Source organism: Papaver somniferum, unplaced genomic scaffold (assembly GCF_003573695.1).
Source record: "Papaver somniferum cultivar HN1 unplaced genomic scaffold, ASM357369v1 unplaced-scaffold_152, whole genome shotgun sequence".
Lineage (NCBI taxonomy): Eukaryota > Viridiplantae > Streptophyta > Magnoliopsida > Ranunculales > Papaveraceae > Papaver > Papaver somniferum.
In genome coordinates, this window is record NW_020624598.1 from 215,406 (window position 1) to 239,821 (window position 24,416).

The window sequence follows — 24,416 nt, forward strand, 5'->3', positions numbered from 1 at the left end:
TATGGATATTTATACACATCAATAGGACTGGACACATTCCTTAACAAGGATTACTTTCCTACAAGTATAGGGTTTCCTAACTTAGCTCTAAGAGACAAACCTCTAGCTCCTATACTTAGGACACTAGTAATTGGTTTCCTTAACCAACTAGATTTCCTAATTAGTCCTTGACCATCCTACCAACAATTCTCCACTGGATCATGCATTCATGCATGAGACGATCAATAGACAAAATCACCTCCATCTTCCAACGTCGATTGAACCATCACTGGATGCCTACGTATCCTCAATAGGAATCAAACCCGACCGTAGTTCTCTCTAATGGCCTTGCTAGAAGACCTCCACCAGGTTCCTAAGAACCTCTACCCCAAAAGGGCCTTTCACCAAACCGGAAGGATGTGGATCAATTTCGAACAATGTCGAAACTTGATCCCAGATACTACTTTAGTCAACATATCAGCTGGATTGTCTTTGGTATCGATCTTCACAAGTAGAATGTGTTCTTCTTCAAGAATTTCTCTCACAAAGTGAAATCGTACGTCTATATGTTGGTTTAGCATGATGCACTTGATTCTTACCAAATAAATTGCACTTAGACTATCACAATGCACAGGTAGTTGGTCTTGCACAACTCCTAAGTCATCTAGCAAACCTTGTAACCATATAGCCTCCTTAAATGCCTGTCACTGCCATATACTCCGCCTCCGTAGTTGAAAGCGCCACAGTAGACTGCAAGATTGATCTCCAACTAACTGGTGCCCCTGCTACGGTAAATACATACCCTGTAGTTGAACGTCTCTTGTCCAAATCACCAGCATAGTCAGAATCCACATACCCAACACACAACTGATTGTACTTCTTATCTTCACAAACTCCAAGCCAACATCAACTGTACCATAAAATACCTCAAAATCCATTTCACAGCTTGCCAATGTCCCTTACCAGGACAATGCATATAACGGCTGACCATACTAACATGTGAAATGTCGGCCTTGTACATACCATCATATACATCAAGCTACCAACACCTCAGCATATGGGACTTGGGCCATATACTTCGCTCTTCTATGTAGTGGGAGACATACGAGCATTCAACTTAAAATGAGCAGCAAGGGGAGTACTTACAGATTTAGTTCCTTCGTAGACCAAACTTCTGTAACACTTTCTTCAAATATGCCTTTTGAGACAAACAAACCTTACCCTTCTCTCTGTCACGTTGAATCTCCATACCAAGAATCTTCTTAGCCTCTCCCAGATCTTTCATCTCAAACTCAGATGACAACTTGTGCTTCAAATTATCGATCTCTTTTTGTTATTCGATGCAATCACATATCATCGACATACAAGAGAAAATATATGAAAGACCCATCACGTAGCTTCTTGTGTATGTTTGGCCTATCATAAACTGGTCAAATCGCTTGTACCATTGTCTTGGAGACTGCTTCAGCCCGTACAACGATCTCTTCAGTTTACATACACAATCTTTTCCAGCAACCTTGAACCCACTCGGCTGAGTCATATAGATCTCCTCTTCTAGATCACCATGTAAGAACCGTCTTAACATCTAGCTGAACTAGGTCTAAATCATATTGTGCTACCAAGGCCAACAAAATACGGATTGATGAGTTTTACCACGGAGAGAACACCTCATTGTAGTCAATCCCTTCTCTTTGGGCATAATTTTGCAACTAACCTTGCCTTGTAGCGTACTTGATTCACCGAAGATCCTTCTTTCTTAGCATATACCCACTTGCACCCTATGGCCTTCTTACCGTTCGGAAGCTTCATAAGAATCCATGTGCCATTCTTGTAAAGAGACTCCATCTCATCCTGCATTGCACCTTCCCATTCTTACACTCTCACTGCGTACAACTTCTAAATAGGAAGTAGGAGTACCATCTTCAACAACTGGTAATGCATAAGCAACAAAATCATTCATCCAACCAGGTTTCCTGGTTGATCTTCTCGGTTTGCTGGTTTATATGGTCTCCATGACCGTAGCTTCTGTATCTTCTACTGACTCTTGTTCCTTTCTCACAGTGTCACTATCATTTGGAACTTCAGTAGATTACTTCTCTTGCAGACCCAATGTCTTCAGAAGTATTCTGAACAGATACAGACTTAACTGGAATTGGTGGAGTTGCATCAATCTCCACCTGCTGCAAAGGCTCACTAGTACTGGTGCTTCTGTCCCACCTGCCGAGAACCCCAAGACTTTACCATAGACATCTCATCAAATGTGACATCTCTACTCATGACTACCTTCTTTTCAACTGGATTCCAAATCTTGAACCCTTTCACTCCACTCTTCATACCCACAAAGATTCCTTTCAGCAGGCTATCAAGCTTGTTTTCACTAACATGATACCACGCAGGACAACCAAAGATATGAATTGAGTCATATCATAAGCTGGTTTACCAAACCATTTCTCCATAGGAGTTTTACCTTCTAATGCAGCTGATGGCAACCTATTAATGAGGAAGCACGCATACGTAACTGCCTCAGCCCAAAACGCCTTACCTAATCCAGCATTAGATAACATACATCGTACCTTCTCCAGCAAAGTACGATTCATGCGTTCAGCTACCCCATTTGTTGCGGTGTCTTCTTAACTGTGAAGTGTCCCTTTATCCCCTCATCCTGACATACTTGCAAACGGATCACTCTTGTACTCTCCACCATTGTCCGAACGTAGTACTTTGATCTTTCTGCCAGTTTGAGTCTCAGTTGCCTTTTTCCACCTCACAAATATTTCTAGGACTTCATCCTTATGCCTCATGGTGTACACCATAGCGCCTAGAATAATCATCAATGAACGACACAAACCAATGTTTCCCTCCCAATGATGCATTCTTGGAAGGACCCCAAACATCTGAGTGAACATAGTCAAGAACTCCACTAGTATTGTGGATACTGTGCCAAAGCTTGTTCTTGTTTTCTTGCCCTTAACACAATGTTCACAAAATGCTAACTTGCAGGCAAAACACCTTTCAACAAGTCTTGTTGAATCAACCTATGCAACGACTTCTCACCTGGATGTGCAAGTCTCATGTGCCATAGCTTCGTCTTCTCGGTAGCTGCACTCTCGATGTGTTCAGAAATAGACACATCCCTGTTGTTATACTCCCAATCAAGTAGTACAAGTTATGATGACGTGTGCCCTTCATGATTACCATAGATCCAGAGATTACCTTTAGAACACCATTTTCAGCGACTATTTATCCTTAGCTTCTAAAGTTCCGAGTGAAATCAGATTCTTCTTTATGGCAGGTACAATCTTACCTCCTTCAGCTCTCTAACCATACCATCATGCATCTTGATACGAACACTACCAATCCCAATCACCCTGCAGGTATGATTGTTTCCCATTCGTAATTATCCATCAAGCTCTTCAAAACTTGAGAACCAGTCCCGATATGGACATATATGATACGTTGCTCCAGTATCTAACACCCATGTACCATCTATAATAGCACAAGCTGATGGTATCACAGTCAGCGAGAAATCAAAAGCATCATCTGATTCTTCATTACCTTTAGCAATGTTCACCTCGGTATTACTATTATCTCCTTCTATTGCCTTACGCTTGATACAATCCTTAGCCCAATGACCAAAGTCATGGCACCAAGCACACTCATCTTTCTGCAGTTGCGTCCTACTCTTAGAACGTCCTCTACCTTTACTATAAACACCAGTCTTCTTTCTCCTGTCTGTTGAACGACCTCTTACAAGAAGCAAGTCATTGTTAGCTTCACTTGCAAGGTCTTCACGATCCATCTTTCTGAACTCCTCACTACGCAATGCTGTAGTGACCTCAGCGTATGCCATCTTATCTTTGTCTTGCATTAAAGCTTTAATCACGAGTTCATACCTTTCAGGAAGAGAGTTTATCAGACACAAAGCTTGTTCCTCATCGTTTATCTTCTCTTCATAGTTAACTAACTCAGCAAGAAGTTTATTATATGAATCTAGGTGCTCTGTTAGTGTTGCACCTTTCTTCATGTTATAGCGATACAAATTCCTTTTAAGATGTATCCTATTGGCCACTTTCTTCACAAGGTATTCCTTCTCTAGCTTTTCCCAGAGATCCTTAGCTGAAGTCTCGTGCTGATAATTAACTCTTACTGCAGTTGCTAAACACCCTCGTATCGAAGCAAGACATAATTTATTGATCTTGTTCCACTTCTTATCAGACATCTCAGCTGGTCGATCTTCTAGAGCTTCTTCTAGGTCAAGATGAACAAGAGCATCCATTACTTCTGTTCTCCATAAACCAAAGTTATTGGTTCCTGTAAAATTTTCTACCTTGAGTTGTGATCTATGTGAATGAAGTATTTCTTCTTTTGTTTCTTTATCTTTATTTCTGGACTCTGAATGTTCTCCTAAAGGATTTTTCGGATCAACTGTTTCGTCCCCATTAACCATTGTTCACAAACAACCAAATATAGATAAAAACAAAACCTTTGAGATTAGTATTACCTCAAGCAATCTTCAGAAAAATACCTTCACTTCAACTACAATCCGAGTACCCGTATCCAAGAGCGTCTCCTTGCTCTGATACCAATTGTTGCTCCAAAGCCTGCGGAAGCGTTAGGTTTAACTACTACAACAGTACCTCGATATTGCCAAGAACACAATCACACACACAAGAAGAACAAGTATTTAACGAGGTTGAATCCTCGGGAAAGAATAACAATTTTATATATCACCGTATAGGTTGGAATATATAAAGCTCAAGCAGAGAAGAAGAGAACTCTTACTAGTTCTGGTGTGTTTTCCCTAGTTCTCTCTATGGCTATTTATACACATCAATAGGACTGGACACATTCCTTAACAAGGATTACTTTCCTATAAGAATAGGGTTTCCTAACTTAGCTCTAAGAGACAAACCTCTGAAACTGCTATTCTTAGAACACTAGTAATTGGTTTCCTTGACCATCCTACCAATAATATATTGTGCAGACATTCGTACACAAGTAAATGGTGAACAATATTGCCGAGGTACTGCACTCTAAAGTACCTTGATTTATTTTGCCATACTGGAGATTGCATATACTTACCTTCTACAAAATGGTCGAGAGGATTAGTAAATCTTTAGTGCTAAGATTAAGATTGAGAGGTATATTGATTAATATATATGAGGCGATATTATCATGTCAGAAGAATTTTTGGTGATCATTTTATACCCTATAGGTGTCAACCTCACTTTATAGTCCTTACTATCTTGAAATTTTCATGGTTCAATTCCATATATGCCTCAACTCAAAGAGCTCAATTTGGATCTTCATGTCAGTCGTAGCTGAATGTTTGAACAAACAACTTGTGTGAGACAAGTGGCCTAAACTATAATGTCTTGAGTTATCATCAACTAATGTACTCAGACCTTTTCTGAATTTAAATGTCAAATGTGCTCCCAGTACTAAAATATTTATGCCTCCGGTTGTTCAATTCAAGCCATCCAAATATCATGGACACCTTCATTGTAAAGAATAAGTGTACTTGCATGCAGGATAATCCAACAGCCCACCAAATAATTTAAGAATATATGCTTTGTTAATCAAATTAAGTCAGAAAATACTTTGCCTAAACCCCAAAGTAAATCTAAAATGAGAAGCAAAGAACAAAAATATTCTTTTGGAAATCCATTTTTTTCATCTGATCACCTATGGGTATATATATATATACTAGGTATCACCCCGACCTAGGTCGGGGCTCAACCTTTTTCGTTTTCGTTTTGTTGTTTGATTGGCTGGTCCGTATTCTACCAAAATCTTTTTTAGTCATTCACAAAACTAATTAGATTATAACGGTCAAACATCGAGCTTATAAGTTAGTTCGGACTTGCGTCCCTAGTATTTGTGGTTGTGTCAAATTACTTGGGACTTACAGCCCCGGCCGTGGTTCCTTGTGGATACCATAGTATTTTGTTGATCAGGTCAAATTAGCCGGGGCCGTGGTCCCTTGAGAATACTATAGTATTTTGTTGGTCAGGTCAAATTAGCCGGGGCTTACAGCCTCGACCGTGGCCCTTAAACATTCCCTAATGTTTTGTTGGTCGAGGTTGTGACACTTAAATCTCGCACATAAATTTTTACCATGTTTTTTATTTTATTTGTTTTTTAAAAATAACTTTTACATTAGTTGAGGCTAACTTAAATTTTTTTGAGAAAGTTATGGTACAAATCATTATGCTTATTGGATGATTGAACGTTCGATGGACCAGAGTATATCTGGTGTATACGAATAATCTTCATGGAGGGTCATCCACCAAACATAAGCCAAACAGACCCTTAGTCATATTTTTTCCGTGAAGATGTATTAGTAAGGAGATATTTGGTTGTATTAAACATAAAACCTCTTACCCAATTCACTCCTCTTCCTCTATTAGGTTTTGTTTCTTCTCCTTTCCTCTTTAAACCAATTTTTTTTTTAAACCATCGGCTCTGTTTTCTTTTATTTCACCGTATCCATCCTTTAAATTATCCATAATAATAACTTATTATTAATAACTCAGTATTATTATGATATAGAGAGACGAAGTTAAGAATTAGAAGTCGTTAATGGAGGGGAAGAACTATAGATAGAAGACCATCTGTTGGTGAAACCGTTAAAGAATGACGCTCTTCTGTTCTATAAATACATCTACTTACTGTTAGCCTATATTAACGGAAACTTAGTCAAATTAGGAAATCCAACGCTGCAGTCAAATTAAGAAATCCAAGGATCCGACGCCGTTAAATAATCTTTAGAATCATATTTTTATTAGGAAGCCAAGGGATCGGACGGACGTCTATATAAGACATATAACCGATCAATCTCCATCGTGGGATGACGAAATCGATGGTCGGATTTGTAAGGCTACACACACACCACTTCTTTTTATAATATGTAGGCCGGGATCAACCTTTTTCGAGTTTTATTTACTGTTCGGCCGACCGGTCAATATCTTCACATAAAATTTTAGTGAGCATGTAATGATCATTTCGTGTTTGATCACTCGGGTCATAGCAGCCGGGGCCTACGATGCCGGCCGTGGATTAGAAAATCTAGAGTCAAATATAGTCCCCGCATTAAAATTTAGTCAACATGTAATAATCGGGTCGTGTTTAGTCAGTCGGGCCATAACAGCTGGGGGCGTGGATTAGAAAATCAAGAGTCAAATGTAATCCCCTAATTAAGATTTGATTTACTGATTTCCTATATTCCTAATTTCCTAAAATTTATATTTTTTTTCCTTTTCTTTTTCTTTTCGTGTTTCCTATATTCTAAACGTAGTTAATTTAGAAACCATTATGTAAATAGAATTCTAATACATATCTTATACGAAAAATATAACTGAGATAAATCAGCTAATTAAATCTAGCACAGGATACTGTCGTAATGGGGTTGTAATACTCTAAATTTGTCGTGAACCTTAGCTTATTGAATCTCCTTTACTAATATTAAATATGATTAACGTGTCGTCCTCCGCATGCACCAATACCGACACGAGGAATGAAGTTATTGACTTGATAAGTAGATGTTCTTTTAGCAAGCAGGTCTAGCAACTCTGTATGCATGCCGGGATGAGCATGGGCCGGTTTTCACCTCATCCGCATCCAATCCATTGCAGTACGGATTTCAAATTTGGCATCCACATCCAATCCATATCCAACGGATTTGCATCCAATTGATGCAATTTTTGTTTTAGTTAAAATTTATAGTAAAGAAAATAAAGCTAACACAAATGACTCCTTATAAAACCTATATATCTTATATATGTATGCAAATATAAAAATGCGATGTACGTCACCCCAAGCAAACATCTTAAAAATTCCTAAATGATCCATAACATTTTCTAGAACTATATAAATGTCCTTAATTTAACGGATATGGATGTCCAACGGATTTTCAAGGTTGCATCCGGGCCCGATCCTTTATCCGTTGGATTTCAAAAATTCCATCCGCATCCAACCCATTAACGAACGGTCCGGACACCCATCCGCAAATGAACGGTTGGTCCCTATTAAATCCACGGATTATGGATCAAATGCTCACCCCTATGCATGCGTCCATACAAAATTTGGGAGAGCTGTGGAGCCCATGTACATAGATATTTAGTAATAGCTGTCTAGCCCATTACAAAATTTAGTAATGGGTTCTCAAATGTGTATGCATGCGTCCTGGCTAATCAAATCGAGTAGACCACGAATTTAATTGGTCAGGGTAAGGTTAGGATGCGGTTCATGAAACCTAAAAATTGGTCAAAGTAAAATTAGGGAATTTTGGTTGGGCCGGCATAATCCGCGCCGTCCAAAATTATATGTTAAAAACGGGATCGGACGGACGTCTATATAGAACATATAACGAATCGATCCGAGCCGTTGGATGACAAAATCGATGGTCGGATTTATTAGGTTACACACACCACTTCTTTTTATAATATATATACATATATATATATATATATATACGCGTAGAATACCGTACTTACTCGTCATTATTTTTTGTATAATTTTAAACAAACCTAGTCATAAAAACCCAAGGTGACCAAACTTGTGGTACAAAAACCCCACTCAAATGTTGGGATCCATTAAAACTCCATCGTAAACAAAATTGATACAAAACCCCCAAATTTTTAAAAATTGATACAAAAACTCCAAATTTAAATGTTGGTTTCATCAAATTTGGAGTTTTTGTGTTAATTTTGTTTTGATGGAGTTTTTGTGTTACTTTTGTTTTGATGGGTTTTTTGTGGAAGGATGGTGACACCTCTGGGGTTATAACTCGCGGACCGAATTTTAAATAATACAATTCCAGCTCATCACGCTTGTATCTTCAGCAACAAGTTTAAATCTGTACCCTGTAAACTATGGTTCTCTCTACTGTTCAACCTACTGAGCTAAGATCTTCTAGTACTGCTGATTCGGTTTTCGCTTCACCATAGATGCACTACCAAGGTATGTATAACCAATTGTACATGGTATTACTCTGATGAGTCTTTTTGTGGGTGATGATTAATAAGAAGGTAGTATTCAAACTTTCAGATATAAGATGGGGGAGAGCTCAATTCCGAAAGAGGCTGCTTATCAAATAATACACGATGAGCTTAAATTTAGCTTCATTTATTACAACATGGATGGAACCCGAATGCGATCAACTGATTATGGTAAGCATGAACAAAAACTGTGTCGAAGTGGATGAGTACCCGATTACCGCGGAATTGCAGGTTAAGTTCCTTTAGTGACAACCAACGCTGCAAACACGACATGAAATCAAGTGAGTGTTATTGAACAATTAATTTACTTTAATAATTAACATGGGAAACATTCCTCGAATTTTCAGAACCGGTGTGTAAATATGATAGCTCACCTATTCAACGCTCCTGTCGATCAAGCTGAAGCAGTAGTTGGGGTGGGAACCGTGGGTTCTTCAGAGGCTGTAATGTTGGCTGGCTTGGCATTCAAGAAAAAATGGCAGAACAAGAGAAAGGCGGAGGGAAAAGGGGAAATTAGGCTCAAGCCCAACCCATGGATAACCCATAATATGAGGCCCTTAATTAAAAAAAGTTTAAATCTAGGCCCCGAGTTTTTAAAAGACCTTGATACCCTTATGCATATTGTCAAGCCCATAATTAAATAAAATTTAAATCTAGGCCCAAAATTATTAAATCTAGGCCCGAAATTATTAAAATACAGTGCGAAGGTGTAAACAGAAGTTACACATCCTTATGATATGTGTAATGCAAAGTTACACTTGTATATATATGCAAATAAATAGACATCAAAAAAAAAACACAAAAAAAAAGTTGTTACTTTAATATTCATTTACAATAATTTCTTAGCATGTGTAACTAGAAGTTACACACGCATCTGTTTAGTGTAATTGAGAGTTACATATGTGTCTATCTAGTGTAACTGAGAGTTACACATGCATCTGACTTGTGTATTCAGCGTCAACTCCAGTTCCAGCGAGACCATTACCACGTTTAAGCAATTAGCTTTTATGAAGTTATCTAAAACCTGAAATATAACAACAAGCAATCAGTATTTATACGATTAAAATGAAAAGTACATAAAACAATGTATATTTCAGTTTCACAAGCATCTGACTAGTGTAGCTAGCGGTTACACATGCATCTGAATTGTGTAACTGAGAGTTACACATGCATATAACATGTGTAACTAGGAGATACACATTCATCTGGCTAGTGTAGCTAGCAGTTACACATGCATATGACTAGTGTAACTAGAAGTTACACATACATATTGATATGTGTACCCAAAATCAGTATGTGTAAGTAAAAGTTACACATCTAATTAACATGTGTAACTTGCAGATACACATGCATCTGAATTATGTAACTAGGAGTTACACATGCATCTGACTTAGATATGTCAACATAAAATCAGCAAATCCATCTCTAAATGAATAACACTAGCAAAAACGAGAGGTGACTATCAAGCAATTACCAGTCATAAAATAATACAGTTAACCTTGCAAGTGAATGAGAAGCTCTTAATTAAGATATCACTGCTTCAGCAGAAAGACGTTGTTAGCACTGTATTAACAGAAAGACGTTTTACAGCGCTAGTCTAAATGTACCTAAGCCATTTTCATATTATCGATGACGAAGAACATTTTAAGCAACAGAAAGTAAAGCTTCAGACAGTAATTATACTGGCAGAATAATACAAACACCTGGGAACCTTGTGCTAGCACATTAATATCGCAAAAAATGATCACACAACTGATTCAGCGGGGTATAGATATGAACCCAGGAAAACAAAATGCATGTGTAATCAGTAGTTACACATGTAAACAATAGTTACACATGCATATTAGCATAAGTTACACATACAATCATCATGTGTAACTAGAAATTACACATCTAATTATTATGTGTAACTATAAGTATAACCTGCATCTAATTAGTCTAATCTGCATCCACTACTACTCCCTACTACTAGGACTTGATGTTCTTTTCTCAATTTCATAAATATAACCACTATAACATATCCCATCAAATTAGCATGTGTAACTATAAGTTACATATGCATATCCCATCAAATTAGCATGTGTAACTATAAGTTACACATCTAATTTGCATGTGTAACTAGTAGATACACATTTATTTGGCTTGTGTACCTAGAAGTTACATATTTAATTAGCATGTGTAACTACTAGTTACACATCCATAGTCTTCCAATGCTAGTTAAACGTGCAAATTGTCATGCATATGGCTTGTGTGATGTGCAGTTAAACAGATGTATGAGTTAAGTGAAACCATTCCAGACCTATATCCATATACTACCTTTCAAGAAAAAGAAGTAGCTAGTCGTAAGTAATCAAGAAGGCTTACTTGATAACGGTGTTCACTTTATCTGTCTGGATGTTGTACATCTTCTTGAAAGCATCCTTGTGTTCTTCTTCTTGTTGTCTTCAATCTTCTTCATTGCGGACTCGGTGGTGAGTGGGTATTTCAGGATCTGGTAATGGTCCAGCTTGTTCCTTGGTAGTGCACTAATATATTGGTACTTGGGATTCCTTGCCTTCTGCAATGTCTTTGGCCTGTGAAATATGACTGATGTGCAGATATTCTTAGCCTTCTTCTTAATGGTTGATGCTCCAGCTTTGACAGCCTTGGAAGCTTTGTTAGCCAGCACCTTGGGGTCAGCCTTCTTAGTAACTACATGACAAGCAAATGATATCAGTACCATAGCAGCTAGAACACTTCTCATACAAATGAACAAAACATGACATCCAAAAATCAAAAACCAAATGACACAGATAGTCAAATCTATCTCATAACTGAATAAACTAGAGAAAGTATACAAAACTTAATAGTTCACCCTTACAGAGTTACAGACTCTACAAAAAGAAGGTAAAATTAAAAATGTTACAGTTAGATAGAAGTTTCATATTAGGTTACATATGCATATACCATCAAATTAACATGTGTAACTATAAGTCACACATCTAATTTGCATGTGTAACTAGTAGATACACATTCATTTAGCTTGTGTACCTAGAAGTTACACATTTGATTAGATGTGTAACTACTAGTTACACATATATAGTCTGCCAATGCTAGTTAAATGTGCAAACTGTCATGCATATGGCTTGTCTAATGTGCAGTTCAAAAGATGTAATGTGCAGACCTATATCCATATACTACCTTTTGATATACATTCATTCAACGGAAAGCATTGCCCTCTTTGATATACATTACAAAATCCATATACTACCTTTACAAGGATGCATAAGTCAACAGTAAAAACCAATCATTGACAGGGATGCTACCGTAGTAAATTTATCAGAACAAGTTAACCTTGATCACAAAAAAAACATAAACATTTAAAAAAGAAGAGAACCTTGTGAAATCAGCTAATTACCTGTCACCACTAGCACCAGTAGTAGAAACTTAAAATAGTTCATCCTTTATCTTCTCATCATCTCCTTCAATTCATCAATTCTGAAAAACAATTGAGCAAATTAGGTCAGAATTATATTTTTCTACTCTGACCTGAATAGAACAACCAAAACAAGAATCAAAACCTAATCAAACTAAATAAGAAAATAGAACTACTAAATGAGTCAATCATATTGAATCAAAACAAAAACGTTACCTGAAGTAGCTTCAAAAGAACAAATTGGAATAAATTGATTGATTCAAATTGGAGTCACCACAATATCACCAACTGAAACCTGAATCATTCAAATTGGAGTTCTTATACAAGATGACAAGTACTACCTAGGTTTAATCATGAATAAGTTGTTTCCAAGCATTAAAAACCTTCAGTTGTTGTATTCAATCATTATGTGTAAGTAAAAGTTACACATCTAATTAGCATGTGTAACTAGAAGTTACACATCTATTTAGCTTGTGTAACTAGAAGTTACACATCCACTTAGCTTGTGTAACTGAAAGTTACACATCCATAATAAAGCACAAACGGGAGCTAATACCAGCAGATTAATGAGGATAATCGGACATACCTGTATGAATTGAACATATCAACAGCACCTTGGAGATCAAAAGCCCATGTTTCATGGTCCCCAGATTTCATAAGGTTATTGCCAACCCACTGGGAAAGTGATTTGAAGAACCCAAGCTCCATCATGTAATCTACAAGCCACCTGAGTTTTAGAAACATAATATGACATGTTAGATAGTTGATCTACTAACGTCAATTCTCTTACGAAGGTATGATTTTCCATGAAAGAAGAAAACACTTCCAAATGTGTTGTTCACTGGCAGTTCATGAACTCCAAAAGTCGTCCACCTTTACAGTGGATCCATATATATGGTAGTGTAGTTGAATGTATTTATCAACTTCCCAATTGCAAAAATGAAAACTGTAGTATACATAAGTACAACAAAATGAAGGAGAATAACTCTTACTTTCTTGATGGGATTTCTGAGGGTAAACTTTGCAAGGTCTGGAAAACCTTCTCAATTTCTCCATCACTCTCTTTAGGATTTATATCTCCAGGTACAGATTCCAGTACCCAAAGTTGTTTTGCATCAAGGAAGTGTAGAAAACTTCATTACATGGAAGGATGGACATACTGGGTTTATTAGCAATTGAAAGAAGCAAAGATCTCAAAAAAGGTTTTGTGTGTCCTTCTTCACATTTTGTAACAATTTTGTTTAGTAAAAACTGAGAATATGTAAATAAACATACTAAATGCCAGATCCAAATACTTCATCTACATTTCGTATCCTTAAATTACAAAAATTAAACAACATCAATAAAACCAAACAACAGAAGCAATTCATCAAACATTTAGAACTCAAAAACAGAATTATCAGATGTTGGTGATACCGAATCTCCAGATGAAAATTATTACTATTAACAGCTTCTTCATTAGTTGTTTCCAAAGCAAAAGAAGAATCAGATTTTGAATCACCTGTGAATGACGATTAGTTGTTATCTTCTTTATTTCTGTTGTTGTTGAAGATCTTCATAGTTCCATTGTTGAACCTGCACAATAAGTAAGTCCTAAGGTTTAAAACATCATTACATACATGAAAAACAACAAAGAAGAGGAAATCCCAACTTAAAAAAACCTTGAAAAAAAATGAAAGAGATGAAACAATAACTAATTAGATTATAGAAGACTTCTGACTTGAATGGAGACTGAGAAGAGATGATGAAACCTTAACTTGAGATTCACAAGCTTTAATTTCAGATTCAAAATAAAATTGAAATAATATTTGACTGATTCGAATTCATAGATTATTTGATGCTCAACTATTTTATCTATTGAATCAAATCCATTCAAATCTCTAAATAACTACATCATAACCAGGATGAACTCCAAAAATGCACCAAAATTCCAAAACACCGAGAATAAAATTTCGATTTATCATCGTTTCTAACAGATCTTCTTCTTCTAATAACAAACACGCAGATGATTTACTATCATTCTTCCAGATCTAAAAAAGCAAATGAAATCAATGAAAGAAATATAAACCTAGAAACTTTATATGAATCTTCAAACAGAAAACTAAATTAGAACGAAATCTCTGCAGAAAAAATGAAATCAGATTACGAAATCAACCGATTGAATTGAAATTTTTCCTGTTCGATTTGATTTTCTACGAGAATCTTCATATTCAGTTCCTGCTGATGAATTTTCATTGAATCTCCGAAGAATAACTGATGTTGATTTCAAATTTATGTTTAGATAATCAGGATCTTTTTTTGTAAAGGTCAGATCTAAGTTATGAAATCATTACTCACTGGAAATTTCGATTAGAAATCGTGTTCTCGGCCTGTTTCTTCGTCTGAGAGAGAGAGCAAACCCTGAAACTTTTTTCTCTGCAACCTGCAACCGAGCGAGAGAGATGAGAGAGAAAGAAAATGAAGAAATGAATGGATCTTATGATTTTTCTCTTGTATATATTGAAAAGGGTAAATTTGACATTATGAAAATGTCACTTTATTATCAAGCCCTAAAAATTAAAGTTCTGGGCCTAGAAATATCAAAATGTGAAAGAATGGAGTTGACAATGAAGGATCCATTTTGTTGGGTTTCTATGTGTTGAACCCATATAATAGGGGGTTATAGTATTTTTCACGAGGGAAAATCATGTGACAAACCAAATATTGTCACTGGTTCCAACATTCAGGTATTTGTTCAGGTTTTCTAGTTGGGTCTAAGAGACGCAGCGCGTCGTGTTAAATTATTAATCAGTGTCTCCAAAAACTCTAAAAAGTACATTTTAATTATATTTCAGGTCTGTTGGATAAAGTTTGCAAGATATTTTGAGGTGGAACTGAAAGAAGTTAAAGTGGTAGAAGGGTATTATGTGATGGATCCAATAAAAGCTGTGGAAATGGTGGATGAGAACACAATATGTGTTGCTGCAATTCTAGGGTCCACCTATAACGGCGAATTCGAAGATGTTAAGCTTTTGAATGATCTTCTTGAACAAAAAAACAAGACAACTGGGTAAAACTAATATAAACTTCATCGTACTTAATATTATACCATCTTCCATGAACATAAGATCGCGGTTTATCTATACTGATTTCATTTGGGCCTGTCTATATGGTATACATAGATGGGATACGCCAATTCATGTGGATGCAGCAAGTGGTGGATTTTGTAGCACCATTTCTATACCCAGAGTTGGTATGGGATTTTAGATTACCATTAGTGAAGATTTACCTGAAGAACTCATCTTCCATATAAACTACTTGGGTGCTGACCAACCCACCTTCACTTTAAACTTCTCCAAAGGTTTGAACTTTGATTACATGCTGTCAAGTTTTGATATTTTTTCGTTTCTTCCGCTGATCAAACTCTGTATAACTCGAGCGCACTTGATTACAGGATCTAGTCAGATCATTGCACAATATTATCAATTCCTACGAATGGGATTCGAGGTAATAATGTTGTTTTAGATAACCTTAAAATATTTCTATTTCTTAACTAGACATTGCTAAATATTGACCATATATCATCATATATAGGGGTACAAAAACGTAATGCAAAATTGCATGGAGAGTGCGAGACAGCTACGACAAGGACTAGAAAAAACAGGTTGTTTTGATATTGTCTCCAAACAAAATGGGTTACCTTTGGTTGCATTTGCATTCAAGGACAAGGCTAAACAAGGGTTAGCATACAAATTATCAAAGGCTTTAAGACACTACGGATGGATCATACCAGCGTACAATATGCCACCAAATGCTGAGCATGTCATCATCCTTCGAGTTGTAGTTCGAGAAGATTTCGGACGACAACTGGTTGAGAACTTGCTCTCTCACTTGAAAATTGTATTGAATGAGCTTGATGATGATGCAACACCTGTTCCAAAGTAGTGCAGCCGGTGTTATTGAAAAGAAAGAAAAGGGATTATTTGTTCAGACCTCGGAATATTCTTAGGAATAACGATTATGAACAGTGATAATTATTTACTTCAGTTTCTCAGAATTAAGCTTGTACAAGTTCAATAAATAAATTTGATTAATCAATCAACCGTCTAATAATAATAAATAGAAGACTCTTGAATAGACTTGGGAAAAAGACCCAAAGAGAGGATGAAAACAACCAAGGCCGATTCAAACTCGAAACTCGCTATTGTTGGCAAATTTGTCGGTGAAAGCACTTATGAAAAGAAACTATGGGCCACAACTGGCGACTCAAACAGACTCCTAATGAAGTTGTTTTTGTCGGTCTTATTGTCAGCCTTTCCTTATTATCTATGTTGTATTAGGGGCTAGGCGAGGCGCCAAGCCCAGGCGCCCCAAGCAAGCGCCTAAAAATTAGAAAAGAACAAGAATGTGCATAATCTGGCGCCTTTGGCGCTGTTTTCGTCTAGGCGCCCCTTCGGTGCCTCGCGCCTAGGCGAGCGCCCGGGGCGCGTTTTACAACATAGCTTATTATTGCTTTTCATTTTCTTGAAAGTTGAATCTGAAACAAGGGGTTCGTTTTTTTGTTTGTTCTTAAGCAGTTACAGGAAATAAAGATACTACATTCTCCCCGATTTTTATTATTTGTTCTATGACTGTGTTACACCTTCGGTATGGCTGTATTAAAACATTGCTAAGATAGTGAGGCATCGGAAAAGGAGTGCTTACTCCGATGAGGTATATAACCTACTCGAATTGGCAAGGGGCTCACTCTCGCATTTGAGGCCACAAGCCTGAGTTCTGGGTTCATTTACATAACTTGATGATATCTCATAAACTTCACTCCCCTTTAAGAAAAAAAAAAAAAGAAGAAGAAGAAGAAGAAGAAGATATCTATAGAGCCTAGAATTTTGATATGGCATCACTTTTTGCTAAGCGTCTAAATTTAAAAATACTTGGGTTAGTTACATATTGACTCATCTGCCTAAACTTGGACTCTAAAGTGCGCTTCCAACTTTCCAAGAATTTTCTTCTATCTTTTTCTGTTTTTTTTTTTTGTTAGATTTTTTTTTTGTTAGATTCATCAACGTTGAAGACGGAAGATAAGATGACAATATTATGTGTGTCAGACCAGTATATGAAGATAAAGAAATTAGTGTCTATTTTTTGAGGAGGAGGATGATAGCGATGTTGGCCCGGAGTCTATTTTTTGTAAAATCAACTGCTTTTTGCTGGTTGCTCTTTGTTACTATCGCATGATGATGAAAATGAAGTAGAGCACACTACGAACATCATCAATTTAGAGTTGCTTCCCAGGTTAACACTGCCTTCTACATTCCTATGGCAACAACATTTCCTACAGTATGACCTTCTTGTCTCTCTTGCATTGCGCCTGAAGACTCTAACGCTATCAAAGGTTGCAGTCCTCGTTCATCCAATATTTACAGTACTCTCCATAACTGTCAAGCAGTTCATGGAAACATCAATAGGTTTAATCTTCATATTGGCAACCAAGGAATGCATAAGATTGATGGTTTAGGAACAGCTAAAACAAACACCAGAATCGAGACTATGAGTAGTGAAGAAGTCCCTTTAAGGTACCAAGCACCAGAATTTCGTTTTGGGGCTACTGATGGCAGTGTTGGTGTAGAAGAGACTTAAAGATGTAATTGCTCTTGATGCTTATTTCGTTCTGCTTGACTCATTTATATGCATCTCGCTGCTTCATTGCCCGCTACATTTCTGGAAGACATTCGTCTTTATCGAACAGTGTATTATTCTAGAGAGTCCTTGGTACCCCAGATGTAGACATTAATGCTGCAGGTGAAATGATGGGATATATATTCCGATATTGACATTGAAAAAAAGAAGAATACACTTATGATTTACAAGGCAGTACCTTTTCTATTTTGGGTTTTTTAATTGAAACTTGATATGGCAATTTCACCGTTTTCCTCCGCTCCTGACACAACAACTCAAAACCACCAAAAGATACAAGTTTTTGATTGTATCCATGATTGCACACCTGATTTTTGGAAGACATACATCCTTATCGAGCAGTGTATTTTTTGGAAGAGTCTTTGGTACGGTCAACGTAGATCCATCGTCAAACACTAATGATGATCATTGTGAAGACGGTCTTATTCAGCATGGTACACACCAATGGCAAATTTATTGGCTTACCACCCATTAGGTATTGTGTTAGCGGTAAATAAGACACATAAATCACCGGTATAGGTGGTGTAACTGACTGAACCGAATCAAGACCCGATTCTGCTCATCCTGTCTGTTTATGCACTTTCACATGTCCCATAGCAACTTTTGACGCGACGAATGTTTGATATCCATTTAGAAAACGATGAAAGAAGAAGAAGAAAACATTAGCGATAAACACTGATTTTACAACCACAACCACATTTTTTGTGCTGATTTTACTAGAGCTTTTCCGATGGTGGTTGTGTGTTTTCCAGGCGGCAATGCAAATAAGACATCCTCATTCCAATTTTTCCTTAAATTTAGGTGGAAAAATTTTAGTAAATTTTAGATTTTATTAGAGCTTATTTAATATATTAAAATTAATTTTAGTAAACAAAAGCTTACTAGGATAGCTTGACATTGTCAAGGTGAATGTCTAAAATTTGACATTCACCTTGATAATGTCTAACAAAAATTAAACCATGTCATCTTCACATTGATTTAACAAGTTGGGGTTGGAGACGAATTTTAGGAAAAATGGATGTTTATCCTATGTGGACTTAGAGCTTCTCTAATGGAATGTATGTGATGATAAATGTCTAAGTCCACATAGGATACACATTGATTTTCCCTAAAATTCTTCTCCAACCCAATTTCGTAAATCAATGTGAAGATAACATGGCTTAATTTTCGTTAGACATTGTCAAGGTGAATGTCAAGTTTTAGACATTCACCTTGACAATGTCAAGCTATCCTAGTAAGCTTTTACTTAACTAAAATTATAATAAAAGACCAATATATAAAATAACCATTTTTAGTTCTAATAAAATTACTAAAAATAAAATTTACATTTAATTAAAAAAAGACCACAACTAACACCATTAAAGATGAATTATCACTTATTTTTTTCCCCTAAATTTAAGTTAGCATTGGAATAAGGATGTCTTGTTTGTGATTCCACGTACGAAACACCCACAACATCATTGGAGAAGCTATTAGAGATTTATCTTCACATATATTCCATTGGAGAAGCCCTTAACAAAATGAACTCTATTTTTCTTCAAACTAGTTGAGGCATTTATATAGTTTAAGGCAGAGAAAAAGAGAACCAAGTCATAAATTGAGTATGAATTGGGAATCGTATTTTGTTTTTAATCAGGGAAATAATCCTGACATTTTTAGGGGCGACCCAAAAGGAACTAGGGGCAATTTTTTTATTCCCAACCTATACACTACGTTAAGGGATGTCCAAAAACGCGGAGAATACGTTAATGCCCTTACATAATCGGAAGTTATACTGTACCCGATGTTAAATACCTAATCGGAAGGTTATTAACTAGATTACACTACCGATTAAGTTCGTTTATGTGCCAAACTCGTATTTGGCTTCTATAACAATCGGGAGTAACAAGATCCTCAAGAGACTACCGATTGTTAAAGTATAGAAATTAGAAATCTTTAGATTTTTGCAATGGTGAAATTTGGGGCTCCTATATAATCGGACGAATTAAAACCTGTCTAAGCTAACGATTTGGAGCTTCCCATAATCGGAAAGCTACGAGTAACAATACCTCCCGATTATGGTAGATTTCAAATTCATTAAATCAAAGATTTTAGAAGAAAACTTATTTTGGGGAAACCTATAATCAGAAGTTTATGTAATTCATATACCTTCCGATTATGACACACGAACCAAATGGTTATGGTCGGGTATGTACCCTCGAAACCTATGATATTTGGCAGTGGTTCGATCTGTGTCTCCTTATAATCGGTAGGTTGTTAAGTTGTATTCTCTTTCGATTATAACAGGTTTCAAAATTCAATACATGAAGGATTTTAGAAAAAACTCATTTTGGGGCAACTTATAATCGGTAGGTTTTGTAATATATTTAACTCCCGATTAACACTGCATCCAAAACACGAACCAAGTGGTTATGGCTGGCTGTGTACACTCAAAACCTATGGAATATGACAAGGGTTCGATCTGTGGCTGCTTATAATCGACAGGTTGTTAAGTTGTATTCCCTTCCGATCATAGCAGGTTTCAAAATTCAATACATGAAGGATTTTAGAAAAAGCTCATTTTGGGGCAACTTATAATCGGTAGGTTTTGTAATATATTTAACTCCCGATTAACGCTGCATCCAAAACACGAACCAAGTGGTTATGGCTGGCTGTGTACACTCAAAACCTATGGAATATGGCAAGGGTTCGATCTGGGACTCCTTATAATCGGTAGGTTGTTAAGTTGTATTCCCTTCTGATTATACTAGGTTTCAAAATTCAATACATGAAGGATTTTAGAAAAAACTCATTTTGGGGCAACTTATAATCGGTAGGTTCTGTAATATATTTAACTCCCGATTAACGCTGCATCCAAAACACGAACCAAGTGGTTATGGCTGGCTGTGTACACTCAAAACCTATGAATATGGCAAGGGTTCGATCTGTGGCTCCTTATAATCAGCAGGTTGTTGAGTTGTATTCCCTTCCGATTATAGCAGGTTTCAAAATTCAATACATGAAGGATTTTAGAAAAAACTCATTTTGGGGCAACTTATACTCGGTAGGTTTTGTAATATATTTAACTCCCGATTAAGGTTGCATCCAAAACACGAAACAAGTGGTTATGGCTGGCTGTGTACACTCAAAACCTATGGAATATGGCAAGGGTTTCAAAATTCAATACATGAAGGATTTTATAAAAAAACTCATTTTGGGGCAACTTATAATCGGTAGTCATGTGTTGGATAACCTACCGATTATAAAAGGGATCATTAGCCGAAGTATCTACACTATAATCGGTAGATATAGTTTCAATTTAACCTACCGATTCACCTCTAACCTACCAATTATGGTGTAGGCTCCCGATTATATAAGGGCATGTTGACCATTTCGAAAAATCAGAGATAAGAGATAGTTTAGAATTATGTTTGGGGTGATCTTTTTTGTATTTTAGTGTCGTCCCTGATTCCTTTTGGGGGACCCCTAAAAATACCAGGAAAATAATACCCCTCGAAGGACCAATTAATTTTAGTATCAAAAATATTGGAATGTGATTAATTACGTGGTGGTATGATATAATATATAAACAAAAATGAGGCACATCCACGACACAATATTAATGTGCATTATTTGGACAGTGGCCGCATGGTCCGAGTTCAGAACAATAATAGTTTGTTGAGTATAAAAAAAAAAGAATAATAAAAAAAATATAGTTTGTCTACTTGTGCACTGCACTGCAGCCGCTCCCGTGATAAACTTCAACTAAACGCTTAAATTGTGCCTCGAAGGGGTCCCAGGTCTCTCCGTTGCCCTTTTCGAACAAGAACAACTTTTTCTGCAATCTTGGGACCTGCACCTTATAATATCAAATGCCTTTGATACGATGAGTTCTCGATGCCTTTGAAAAGTTGATATCTTCCGAATCTAATGTTAATGTTAGTCTGTAGAGATTTTTAGAGGCTCCAAACGTCTCTTATTATTGGTTAACAATTTTTTTTGAGTTAGTTAAATTTTCTGAAACTCCATATTATTGGATTAGGATTTAATAAGAGTCATTGCAACACTCATGTTATTCAAAGGAGAATAAAAGTCATTGATTGGTGTTTTTCAGAGATTTGGAGAGATTTTTTTTTGGAAAATAGTCATCGTAGAAATTTCTCCCCAAGAGGTGATATTTTGCGAGACTTAGAAATATGGAGAATAATTATTTTTAAGAGTATAACCAAGTTTTTTTCTCCATTTTCGTTTGAGCTGATGACCAAAGGACGGGTCATTTACTACGAGAAGATGCTAACCAGTGGCATACGTAGGAAATAAAATGCAGGATGCACTGAATAAAGTGTTAGAGCATTGCTCGGTCGAATTCGCATGCGTTGCTATCTCAAGCATGTTTGTCAATGTTATTGATCAAAACTATAAGTCTTGATTTCTAGCCTATTTATAGATGTCTCGTACTAGGACATAGTTTGTGTAGTTGAGCTTAGACTTCATAGCGCTTATCACTCGAAGACGAAGAACTACTAAGGAGAGCTTGTGGAACTTCATCGACAAAAGGTACATGGAGACTTAAACTCATCTATCACTTGGAAAGTCTATTTCTACTTTATCTCCTATATTGAGACATAAGTCGTGTTACGATATAGTTTTCTCTACACATTTGAGATACAAGCTAAGTTCGATCTAACGGTTGAAAGATATTAGGTTGGTTGAATCAGGTTTTTCATCTAAGGTGATTATTGAATCTTTGTTACCAAGGTAACTTGGATTGCAAACCCTGATTTGAAAACTATATAAAGGAGAACTCTAGCAACTGGGAAACCTAATCCCCATACCTCCCGTGTGTTACTAGTTGCATAACTAGAGTCGATTCTCCTTTAACCTTAGGTTTCTTCTCGAGACCCTGTAGGTTAACGACTTGAAGACTTCATTGGGATTGTGAAGCCAGACCCAACTATTCTCTTTGTAGTTGCGTGATCTGATATTGTTGTTTCTACCGTGATTGAGTTGTTAGAGCATAGCTCGGTCAACCTCGCATGCGTTGCTATATCAAGCATGTTTGTCAATGTTAGTGATGAAAACTATAAAGTCTTGATTTCTAGCCTATTAGCTAAGTTCGGACTAGGATAGGGAAAGTGTAGTTGAGCTCAAGGACTTCACGGTGATTCAAACAATGACGAAGATCTACACCAAGGAACCGTGGAACTTCATCAACAAAAAGGTATGTGAAGACTTGAACACTAGTGGAAAATGGATTTTTAACCACTTCCTGGTCTTCACGAAAACCACTGTTGCCGGGTAGCTGTAACTATAGGTGTTGTGAGCCACAGTCGTTTTAATAAAACTTGTCTCTGACACAGTTGTTTCCTTAGGGGGTATTTCTGTAAAAATACAGAGAGTGAGTTCTATAATCCTCCCTCTTATCTTTATCTCTATCTCGATCTGCAGTACTCCTTCGGCCTCCTTCCTTCATTTCTTCTTTTACTTCCCTCTCACAACTTAATCACTCTTTATGTTTCATTTGATTTGTTTTCTCAATCGTAACAGTAAGTCGCTTATGAACTAGGTTTTGATTTCTCTTCTTCTTCAAAGAGATCATCACAAATGAAACTCTCGTACGTATCTTGTGAGAAGAAATCTAGGGTTCTTAGAAAGATTTCTCTGTTCTTTGAAAGGAATCTAATTTTCAATTTAGTTTCTGTTTCTGTATTTGATTCTTAGATTTGGGGTTTTTAATGGTCTTTTGAGACTGAGCTTGTTTTGGGGTTTTTCAAAACCCTAAAAATGAGAAATTTTTCGAATGAAATTGATGTAGTTTTGGTATTTTGAGATTGATTTTTCTATAAAGCTAATTTTCCTGTGAAATTGATAATAATTTTGGGATTTTTTAAAGTTTATATCTTGCGAGTGAATTGATATGATTTTTTGATTTATATGGAGGTTAAATTTGAAGCTCCAAAGTTTTGAGGCTAATTTGAATGTTTTGGAAAGGTGCAGGAGTATGTTGGAATACACAGTTCTGCATTCAAAGATTTTCTATTGAAGTCGTATCTTTTGAGAGCAGTTGTCGATTTGGGATTTGATCCATCTGAAGGCAATTTTCTATTACTTTTACTCTTTCACGTTTTTATATAACAAATTTTTATTTGGATTAGTTGTTTCTTTGTGTTGCTTGTATTAAGTTTTGAGCATTTTAGTTCAGTAGGCTAGTTTTGATTTAGTCATGTTGGTACTTGAAGTTGAGTAGGTGCTACAGTGGTTGTATTCTACTTTCTTTGAAATTGTAGTTCACATTAGTGGAATATATTTTGAGGTGTATTATTTGATGTGCAGGTAATAATACTAGTGTTGCACTCACTGATCAGGTTCTT

At 36.4% G+C, this 24,416-nt stretch overlaps 1 long non-coding RNA gene and 1 pseudogene across 2 annotated transcripts; one reads left to right on the forward strand and one right to left on the reverse strand.

Annotated features, from left to right (window-relative positions):
* Nucleotides 1–8,852: 8,852 nt before the first annotated feature.
* On the forward strand, nt 8,853–16,317 carry LOC113336288 (annotated as a pseudogene).
* On the reverse strand, nt 11,416–13,436 carry LOC113336307. 2 transcript variants are annotated; one of them, XR_003353683.1, is made up of 5 exons: nt 13,386–13,436; nt 12,980–13,120; nt 12,610–12,688; nt 12,376–12,455; nt 11,416–11,669 (listed from the first exon to the last, which is right to left on the reverse strand). It is a non-coding gene; the product is annotated as an uncharacterized LOC113336307 (long non-coding RNA). The 2 variants fall into 2 exon arrangements; XR_003353682.1 differs by lacking the exons at nt 11,416–11,669; nt 12,376–12,455 and adding an exon at nt 12,488–12,506.
* Nucleotides 16,318–24,416: the final 8,099 nt, after the last annotated feature.